At 47.4% G+C, this 10,926-nt stretch overlaps 1 long non-coding RNA gene across 1 annotated transcript in view; it reads right to left on the bottom strand.

The window, feature by feature from the left end:
* Positions 1-3,820: 3,820 nt before the first annotated feature.
* LOC135090607 (uncharacterized) overlaps positions 3,821-10,926 on the bottom strand; it is a 91,301-nt gene continuing 84,195 nt past the window's right edge. Inside the window, exon 2 of the long non-coding RNA XR_010262058.1 lies at positions 3,821-4,941. This is a non-coding gene — a long non-coding RNA (uncharacterized LOC135090607). The remainder of the gene's footprint in view (positions 4,942-10,926) is intronic.

Below are 10,926 nucleotides of genomic sequence, written 5' to 3'. Positions count from 1 at the left end.
TTTTTTTTTCTCTCTCCTTTTTCTTTCTTTCTTTAACACACAATAGTTTTTTAAATTTCTGGTACTCAGTCACTATTTATTACTACATAATTCCTTTCTATTTATTTCTTTTTCTTTCCCATGCTTTGATCTTCTAAAAATACATATTACAAAGTTGAACTGATTCCCTTGACATTACATTGCTGTGCCTCATTTGCATTATTTACTCCTTTTAATTTATCATCCTGTTCTTTTGTTTATACTGTTCACAAAGAAGGATAAACATAAGCAGGAAGACGAGCTGTAGTAGTATTAGTAGTAGTAGTAGTAGTGGTAGTAGTAGTAGTAGTGGGAGGAGGAGGAGGAGGAGGAGGAGGAGGAGGAGGAGGAGGAGGAGGAGATAAAGGAAGTGTAATAGTTGTAGAACGTTGAGGAGGGAGGAATAGGAGATGGTGGAGAAGTAGAGGAGTAGAAAGAGCAGGAGGAATAGGAGGAGGAAGAGAGAGAAGTATGAGAAATAGGAGATGGAGGTGGTGGAGGAGTCGGACTCGGAAGGAGGAAGAAGAGGAGGAGGAGGAGGAGGAGCCGCAGTAGGAGAGAGCGAGAGAGGGAGGGAGGGAGAGAGAGAGAGAGAGAGAGAGAGAGGGAGAGAGAGGGAGGGAGGGAGCAAGGGGGCAGAGAAGGTAATACACCCGCTTAATATTGCAAGTTTAATATCGTGGCGGTAGTGGACAGTGAGCTGGCTGTGGGGGGGCTTTATTAAACTCAACACGGCCTGATGGACGCTACCCTAATATCAGCGAGCTGCACTACGATCAAGTCGAGAGCTAATATTACATTCCTGAAACATCTCGTGGGTAGGTATGCAAGCCATTGCGATATATTAGCAGGAGACCTAAGGGCTTGCCGTAACCCTCCCGGCGGAGAGAGAGAGAGAGGGAGAGAAGGAAGGAAGGGAGGGTTGGAGAAAAGCAGCAGCAGGAGGAGGAAGAGGGGTGATGGTTCTCGGGTTCTCTGTTTCCTATGCAGTTTCTCCTTCTTTTATGCCTTTCTGTTGGGGGAAAGCTCTCCAGAAGTACAAGGGAAAGAGCGAAAGAGGAAGACTGAGAAAGAGAGAGCGAGGGAGTGAGTGGAGGAGGACGGGGAGGGAGGGATGCAGGGAGGGAGCAGGAGAGGAAATGAGAAGCAAGTAAGGGAGGGAGGGAAGTGGGGGTTGAAGTGGGACCCCAGGAGAAGGAAGAGAAGGAAGAGGAGGAGGAGGAGGAGGAGGAGGAGGAGGAGAGGAGGAGGAGGAGGAGGAGGAGGGAGGGGGGGAAAGGGGGTGAAGGAAAGGAGGGGAGGAGTTAGGGAAGAGAAAGGCTGGGAGGGACATGAAGGAGGGTTGAGGGAAGTAGGAGGAGGAGGAGGAGGAGGAGGAGGAGGAGGAGGAGGAGGAGGAGCGGCTGCGGGTTAGGGATTGTTTATTATTGGTATTTCACCACTTCATTAACACAGGACACTGAGTCTCCGAGGGGGTGAGGGAGGGGAGGGAGAGAGAAGGGAGAGGGAGAGAGAAGAGGGGAGAAGGGAATAGAGAGAATGGAGGCAAAGAGGGGAGTAAAGGAGGGAGAAGGAGAGGGAATGAAGCAGATGGAGAAGCAGAAGGCAGGCGTGAAAGAAGAGAGAGAGAGAGAGAGAGAGAGAGAGAGAGAGAGAGAGAGAGAGAGAGAGAGAGAGAGAGAGAGAGAGAGAGCATGGAGGAGAAATATGTAATCGAGGACTCGGAAAAGACACTGATATGATTAGAAAAAAATATATAATAACCTACTTATATTTCCGTTATAGAGGCTAGGGAATATTTGACAGTAATGAATAAATAGACTGGAGTGTGTGTGTGTGTGTGTGTGTGTGTGTGTGTGTGTGTGTGTGTGTGTGTGTGTGTGTGTAGGTGTGTGCGCGTGTGTGTGTAGGCTCGATACTCGGGTCATCTGGCATATTAGTACCACAAACACGGGGAAACATGAAGGCCTGTTTGTACACCGCCATGTTTGACGACAACATAATTAACTTCTAAATGGATAACAAATACTGAAACGCCAAAAGTAATCAGAGACATTCCATTCATGCATTCATTAATTGTATTTGTTCACCGTTTGAGCTTGAGTGACGCAGGGCCGGACGCCATGTCGCTTAGGCCTAGCAATGTTGTTTTTATTTATTTTTAGTTTTTAATCTCCAAGGAATCATTTTTGTTCAGTATTTGCATGCATTGTCTCCTGTCGTTCTCTTTATTTCGATTCTTCATCATACGGAAAGGACACTTTTGTTAACCTTTTCTTTACTTGCTTTCTTTTTTCTTTCTATTTTACTTCTACAGAAACAACATTTATGTCTGTCAGTGTTTTATTGTCATTTTTTGTGTCTTTCGTTTTCCATGTTATCAATGTGCCATTTAATCCGATTGTTCCGTCGCTTTTAAGTTAATCTTTCAATCTGTTCCTTCCTCCTGGTAATCTTGCCTCAGAGACCTACCTACACAAACCATCCTTGTGCAGGCTTTTAATGGGGACTTCACGGTTCAGGCCTGTAATTAAAGAGATTTTATAGCAGTAGTTTTATTTCCTCATATTTTCTCTCTCTTGCCACTCATCTTGCCTCTCTACGGAAACCATCCTTGTGTAGGCTTTTAATTGCAACTTTGCGGCGGAGCTTGACGTGCAGTGCAGTTGCTATTCATCCACCCTTTCACCTCGCCTTTCCCTCTGCCTCAGCATCAGGGGCGGGAGACGAGGGCGGCGGGGAGGAGGCAGAGGCAGAGGCAGCAGGCAGAGGCGGGCAGACCTCGCCAATACGCTCACTTAGTTAATTGGCTATTGAACAGAGAAGCATAGCAAATCCTTTCCTTAACAACCAATCATACGTCGAGTCTGATTGGATATTGAGTTCTGGTGATCATACGAGCACCAACCATCCCCACCGTCTCTGTATTGGGCTGATGTATTGGCTCCACCGGCTCATTCTTGATCCACGAGATACCGCAGTCCCCCCCTTGTACACTGACTAGTTCTGATTGGTGTGGTGATTGGGGGCCAGAGTTACGGTGAGTCTATGGCACGCCGAGAGCCGCTTACGGTGCCTCCTCGTGATTGGGTAGATGTTGAAGCAGGATTAGGGTGCAGTATGAGGCTGGTGTTTTTCAAGACCATACTCGTTACCCTCATGTTCTCTTTTTTAATATTTTTTGTTCTTTTGTGCTCAATCGCTGGTCGCCTCCTATCCCCCTCCCTCCTCTCTCTCTCTCTCACACACACACACACACACACACACACACACGGTAATTGCCTCATGGTGAGAATGAAATATCACTGGATGTTGTCGGCGCGTCACAAAAGTAATTCAGATTGATTGGTTGCTGAGCTTTTAAGTCAGTTAGCCCCGCCCTCTCTGCGTCTGTTAGATGTATACAGACGCTGCCTATTGGTCGTCGTCACCTACGTCTCTCTCTCTCTCTCTCTCTCTCTCTCTCTCTCTCTCTCTCTCTCTCTCTCTCTCTCTCTCTCTCTCTCTCTCTCTCTCACGAACGAACGAATGAACGAAGGCTGGATCCAATAAGAGAATATTTTGCCTTCCTGGTCAAAATAAAACGGAATAAATGTTTTGATAATTGTAGGTCACACAGTTTGTAGACAAATGTCAAATAAACCACGTGTGCAACTCGATTAAACTTGAGTGTAGAACAAACTATGTCAATATAATAAAACAATTATGCGCATTTTTGTACAGCTACAATAAATATAAATTAATCACAGCGTAAGCCCGTACTACAGGCGCCAAGCCCTCGCAGCTTTTAATTATATCAAACTTATTATATACGAAAATTAATTACCAATCACGAATTGTTATGTTTTTTTTTTTCAATCTAAAACAGCTTCACAATGACCAGCTCATATAAAATTAACAGCATTAATCACAAAGGCCTCTCCAGAAGCCAGCAGGCCAGCCCCGCCCCGCCCTGCCCCGCGCCGCCCTGCCCCAAGGTCGACACTCCCGCCTGGGCTACGGGAAAGTCAACCCAAGGCTCCGCCCGCGCCGAGGACCGTCTTGTCGCCGCGCACATAATCTGGCCCGACATGTTTCTAGCGCGAACAATACTCGACTTAATCAAAAGCCGTATGAGTTTCGTCAGTCCGGTCGACCTCGATAATTAGACCGGTGGAGTTCCCGGTAGGCGGCGGGCTGTGAGGGCGGGGCCGGGGGGCGTGGGGCCGTGTACCCGAGCCCCGCCACGCGCCCCAGGGTATCGGAGCCCCGTGTGGTCTCAAAGCTTGGAGGTAGAGGTCGAGGTAACGTTGGGTGATGTTATTGAATTTTATATAACATTAATCTACCTCCCTTCTCTTGAGGGCATTACACTCGCGGGTGTTATTTACTGTGCAAAGATTAATTAAGATAAAGATCTGCCCTTCAATTACCTAATGTTTGCCGGGCTGCGCTACAAAAACCTAATCCGGCTGGCTGCAGGAGGCACGGCCGCCCTCCGACAATGCGGGGGAATGAGGAAAACCGAAAAAAAGGAAGAAAAAGAAAAAAAGTCGGGGGGAAAACAGGAGTGCTGCTGTTGTTGTTGGTGCCTTTTTTTGTGACAGGAAGGAAACAAAACAATACGTAGGGATCAGGTTACCCTTTCATGGCTGACTTGATGAGACTTTTGTGGGGGGAAATCCTATCCACAACACTCTGACCTCGCCCTGAGCCGCCGCTGCCTGCGCGCCGCCTGACGGAGGTGGAAAGAGCAGACTCACGCGCCCCAGAATCCCCTCCGAGGAATATCCTGGGGGAGGCGCGTCAGGTAACCCCATATTAGCAGGTAGGAGGACCATTACTCACAGGTAGCGCAGGCAACACCCAAGTCCACTTTTGTCCTCCCTCCGCTCTCCCTCTCTCCCTCCTCCAGTGTTTCCGCCGCCCGGCCAGCACGCTTACCTGTGTGGGAATGGAGAAACGTGAGCCATAATGAAAACAAAGATTAAAGGGATATTTCTGAGCCGTATCCCAGCAGCTGTCACGCCACTCCCGGACCCTGGATATTACGTTCGTCAGACACACACACACACTACTAAATTCTCGCTCTATTACATGGCAAAGGTGGCGGCGACGGTGCACCAGTCCCGCTCAGCCAGCCAGGTGGGCGGCAGGTGGACCCGGACAGACAGGTGGCCGCAGGTATACTTTATGTGAGAGTTGCAGGTGCCAGGTGAAGTTGTATCAATATATGTGTGAATGTCAGTGCTATGTGTGTGTATGTACGTTTATGTGTGTGTGTGTGTGTATACTTTATGTGAGAGTCGCAGGTGTATGTGTGAGTGTGCTGTATGTGTAGTGTCCGGTGTATGTGTGTGTGTACGTCCTCGCAGCTTCACACATGATACACACACACTATACGCATCAGTACCGCACCACAAGATTAGCTTCTCTATATAAGCAAGACGTGGTGCTCGTACATGTACCTCAGACATGAAACTCAGCACATATTTGTACCTTTATCTTAATTGAAGCACCTTAACCAACGCGCCTAATGTACAGAGGGAGAGGAAAAAAGACCGAGAACTCCAGCATATCACAATTGATAGCAAATTCATGGGGTAATAAAATGGACTAACAACTCGAAACATTGTCCTTAATATTGTGAGAGGCTGCGGCTGTGGATTAGGAGTGTGAGGCTGTGAGAGGTGGGAGTGAAGGATGAGGGACTGGGTGGAGTAAGGGCAGATGTGGGTGAGAGTGGATGAGTAAGCGTGGAGTGAGCTGTGGCAAGGTGAGGGACGGGAAGGATGTCAAGGATAAGTGGATGTGAGGCGATGAGTGGACAGTGGATGTGGATGTGAGTGCAGAGAATGATTAATGTGGAGCCATCATGTATTCTTAAATTAGAGAGAAAAGCAGAGAGAGAGAGAGAGAGAGAGAGAGAGATGAGAGAGCGAGTGAGAGAGAGAGAGAGAGAGAGACGAGAGAGATGAGAGAGAGAGGGAAATTGCATGTTTTGGTGGGTGAGGAAAACAAGAGGCTAGTGTTTTATGAGAGTTCCCACGGTGTTGAGCGCTACACACACACACACACACACACACACCCACACACACACACACACACACACACACACACACACACACACACACACACACACACACACACACACACACACACACACACACACACACACACACACACACACACACACACACACACACACACACACCTGTAACGCCACTCCTCAGGTATGTATTTCTTTGGATTTTAGAGATGAACTTGGTAGGTTTCACGACCTGATCTTCGTTCCCACTTCAAGTAGAGAGAGAGAGAGGAGAGAGAGAGAGAGAGAGAGAGAGAGAGAGAGAGAGACGAGAGAGAGAGAGAGAGAGAGAGAGAGAGAGAGAGAGAGAGAGGAGAGAGAGAGAGAGAGAGAGAGAGAGAGGAAAAAAAAAGAGCAAAAAATAACCCCCTCATATTTCACCGCTCCTCTCTCTCCCACAACAATGGTCGGCCACCCAGGGCGTTTGATACGATCTGTAATCAAGGTTAGATATTTTCACCGTTTTATGTTACCGTGCCCGCCAAACAGAAGCGCCTCCCGTCTCTCAGGTTACAGGTAAGACTTAAGTAGACTTCTCTGTCCTGTGGTCATGCGCGTCTTTAATCAGTTCACGGCGCTGCGCATTTCTGATCCTGTGAGTTTTTTTGGGGATTTTTTTTTTTTTTCTCTTAAGATGTGAGTTATCTTTATTATTGTGTTTTTTTGTATTTTTTATTGATTTATTTTTTTTTACATTTAAGTTAGGCTGATTTTTTTTTCTTTATTGTGTTTAAGTGTGTTTCTTGTTTGGTATGTTTGATATTTTTGTGTTTTTTTTGTGTCATAAATTTGTTGTTTTTCATGTTTTTTTTTTTTGTTTGTTTGTTATTATATTCTCCTCGTCTTTCTTTTTCTTATATTTGTTTTGTTTTCTCTTCATATTTTTGTTTGTCATATTTTTTACATAATTTTCTTCGTATATTTGTATCTTCTTTCTTGTTTCCTATATTTATGATCTCTTTTTTTTTTATATTTTTTGTTAGTGTGGTTGTTTGGTTGTCCAGACGATCCCTCCCTTACACAGTGTTTTGTTATTTGTTTGCCGGGAGCAGCCACCAGATCCTCTTTACATATCCTTCATCTTCATTTGCCACATTACCAGCTTTTCATTCCATATCTCCTGTCTCTTTTGTCCTCTCTTCCTTTTGTCCTTCTCTTCCTGCTTTGCATCTTCCTCTTCCATGTTTCTCTTACTCTTCCTTCTCTCCCTCCGCCACATACACACACACGGACACACACATAACCATCCTCCCATAACATTAATCAATAATCCCATAACCTCACGAAAGTTCGCTATACAACTCACATCGCGCCCTTCCACGCCCTTCGTGACACTTGGGAGGACGCTTGAGCTCCGTCACCCCGTCAGCAGTGCCCTGTCTCTACCCTCTCCTCGGCGCCCCTGCAGCATCTTCTGGATAGCAGTGACAGCGGGGTGATGAAACGATAGCCCCTGTTTGATATTGGGCCGAGAGAGACTTCCGAATAAAGAGGTAGGATCCAATACCGCTCCCTGTCCACCTTCTGATGCTTCTATATTGGCTTTGGTGCCTGGGATATTCCTCGCATAGTCCGCCCCGCCGATGAGGGGCCATTCCTCCTTAAGAGAAGATATACTAAGGGTTAAAATCGCCCTCGGACTTGCGCGTGGCTTAGGGCCTTTGAGCTTCCAATATTAAACACCATCTTCAGCACTTAATCGCATTCCTGTTACGGTCGACTTTTAATATTGATTCCAATAGCCTGGCGGGGCAAGGAAGCTAAAGACAACTAATATCTGAGGAATTTCCAATGAGTTTTTCCATCGCGCCGAGATGGAAGCCTGCGCAATGGCGTCCGTTGAGGCCATCCCATGCAGGGGAGGCGGACGGGGCGGGGGTAGCGTCACAAAGTTCCTAAACCACACAGGAAAGTCCTTTCTTTTGAGTGAATTTTTTATATATCCCGGAGCCTGGCATAACCTGATCGATAATCCCGTGAAGCAGGAGGCCGGAGCGCCTCTCGTGGGGGCGCGGGAAATACAGGGGGCGTGGCGACCCTAGCTCAGTAGGCGCGCGAGAACGAGAGTTTTACATAATAAGACTTTCCATTTCCGTCTTCAGGCTCTGAAAGGCTCACGTGGGGAGCGAGAGACAGCAAATCATCTTCGCTGAACGACAAAAACGCTTCGAAACTTGATACAGCAGCACGGAAATGAAAGAACCTTACTTCGGAAATAAATAGCAGAAGTGGGACACTCTCACTCCCGCCTCTGCTGACGAAGGAATGGAGAGCTACGCGGCGCCGCCAGAAGACTCACAATACTCCGCTGCAACGGGAGGATATAGAGACTCGGCAGCAACAGTAACGATGAGGAGAGTCGGCGAAACATTACCGAGCAGTAACAAGAAACGGCCAGCACGACGCGAGCCGCCCTTGAGCCCCGACAAAGACAAGAGCGAGGCAGCAGAAAACATGGCAGCAGAAAGAACCTGAGCCTTCTGAATGCGATGAAATAGAAACTGACAACTAAAGCGATTCATGAGATCACGAACTAAATCCACACGTCATCTTTTTGATTGATAACTTTAATTAAACAGAAGAAAGAAGAGGACCAGTCAATAAAGAAAATATTTTGCATCTCGGAAGAAAATATTAAGACACAAGAGAAAAAAATATTGATAGCGAATAGACAAACTCATGTAACTAATGTTGAGAAAACGTATATCACCAAGAGGAGGAGGAAGAGGAGGAAGAGGAGGAGGAGGAGGAGGAGGAGAGGAAACAAGGTGAAGAGGAATAAGGGAGAAGGGTTGGCGGTGTAGGAGGAGGAGGAGGATAGGGAGGAGTGAGTAGTGGAGAGGGGTGGGGGGAGGAGGAGCAGGAGCCTAAGGTGTGAGTGTAATCTATATGTATATGAAGGTAGATCACAGTGCCTTTACACCTGAGTTATGACCCGTGGGGAGGAGCTTGGGGCGGGAGGGACACTGCTGCCGATTGAGACTAGAGAACCATGGAGGAGGAGGAGGCGCAGCAGAAGGAGCAGAAGGAGAAGCAGCAGCAGTAGGAGGAGATGCTGATAACAATAACGTCGGTATTAAATGGTATTACTTGTAGGAATCTTTCAGAGAGAGAGAGAGAGGAGAGAGAGAGAGGAGAGAGAGAGGAGAGAGAGAGAGAGAGAGAGAGAGAGGAGAGAGAGAGAGAGAGAGAGAGTGAGGGTGAGACAGAGATCCACGTCTTGCATCAGTTACGAGTCGGGGTAAAATTTTTGATACCGGGCTTGGTCAGTTTTTGAATCGAAACAACATTTAGCTTTTAAGGATGACGGGAGGAATATTCCGGGGATTGACAGCGACCCAGGCGGCGATAATGGGTCTTTTGGGCAGCCAGGGATCTTTGTGACAAGTGGCTGCATAATGATTCACGGCAGCTTTGCATTAATAACAGGAATATATTGATTGGCAGAGAGAGAGAGAGAGAGAGAGAGAGAGAGAGAGAGAGAGAGAGAGAGAGAGAGAGAGAGAGAGAGAGAGAGAGAGAGAGAGAGAGGCAAGCAGGACAACGGCATAGACGACGAGTAACAACAACAACACCCCCTTAAAATATTTACCTTCATAAGTTCTGACCCGCGGCCACCTACCACCCTCTCTCTCTCTCTCTCTCTCTCTCTCTCTCTCTCTCTCTCTCTCTCTCTCTCTCTCTCTCTCTCTCTCTCTCTCTCTCTCTCTCTCTGAACACACTTTTTCCTCCTTTACTTTCCGTTGTCTCCTACTTTTTCGCTCCTTTCCCTTCCCAACATGGCCACTGATTCTTCCCTGTAAATCGTTCAATTTCCAAAACTCACCTCACTTACTATACCCCGCCGATCCTTTTTCTTATTTTCTTGTTTTCCAACACCACTCACTCGTTCATGACTTTTCTCCTCTTATTCCTGGATAGATGTATATTTTTTTTTATCACGTTCTCTCTCTCTCTCTCTCTCTCTCTCTCTCTCTCTCTCTCTCTCTCTCTCTCTCTCTCTCTCTCTCTCTCTCTCTCTCTCTCTCTCTCTCTCTTCCTCAGAAATCCACGGTTAGAATCTTTGAAAAGGTCCAACGCTTGTCTTTCTCGGCAGCGCGCAGATGGAATTCCAATCTAGAGGTCATTTCCTGCCCCAATAACTGCACCAAGCGCTTATTCGGCTACCCCGAGTCTGCTCAAGAAATTGCAATAAAGGAATGGTCACTAGGAGCGGGAGGGTAAGAGAGGAATAGGTGATGGAAAGGGCGGTGGTGTGAAGAAAACGCACGAAGAGGGGAAATGAGAGAGAGAGGAAAGGAAAAGGGGGAAGCGGAGTGCGTGTGAAGGGGGTTTTGGTGGGTTTTTGGAGCAGAGAGGGAGAAAGAGAGAGAGAGAGGGAGAGAGGAGAGAGGGGGAGAAGGAGGAAAGGAGGGAGAGAAGAGGAGGGGGAGAAACACAGCGCTACCGACACACATGTAAAAAGGCAGATATTTGGACCATTCGCTTCACTGGAAAAAATGTCAATATCAGGAAGGAGGACGAGGGGAGGGCGGCCGGCGGCTTCTCTTGTCATCCATATACACGTCTCCCTGGCGGCGCCCTTTCCCCTCTTTCTCTCATTGTGCCTTAGTCGTCGTCATCCTCATCATCCCGGCATCTTTATTCCACCCGGCGATGCTCATGTTATTAGCGGCGCCCTTTGGAATTCCGGTCTTTTTGTTCTGTTTTTAGGGGATTACGTGTTGTGTTCTCGCTCTTGGGTCTTGGTTAGATCTCCGTCCCTCCGTGGGATTCAGATTGGTATCGTGTTATTAGTCCTACAGCGTCTGTGCTTTCCGGTCCCCCCACCTATCGCCGCC

The sequence above is a fragment of the Scylla paramamosain genome, chromosome 35, assembly GCF_035594125.1.
Source record: "Scylla paramamosain isolate STU-SP2022 chromosome 35, ASM3559412v1, whole genome shotgun sequence".
In the NCBI taxonomy this organism is placed as follows: Eukaryota; Metazoa; Arthropoda; class Malacostraca; order Decapoda; family Portunidae; genus Scylla; species Scylla paramamosain.
This window is presented reverse-complemented; position numbering and strand designations above follow the sequence as displayed.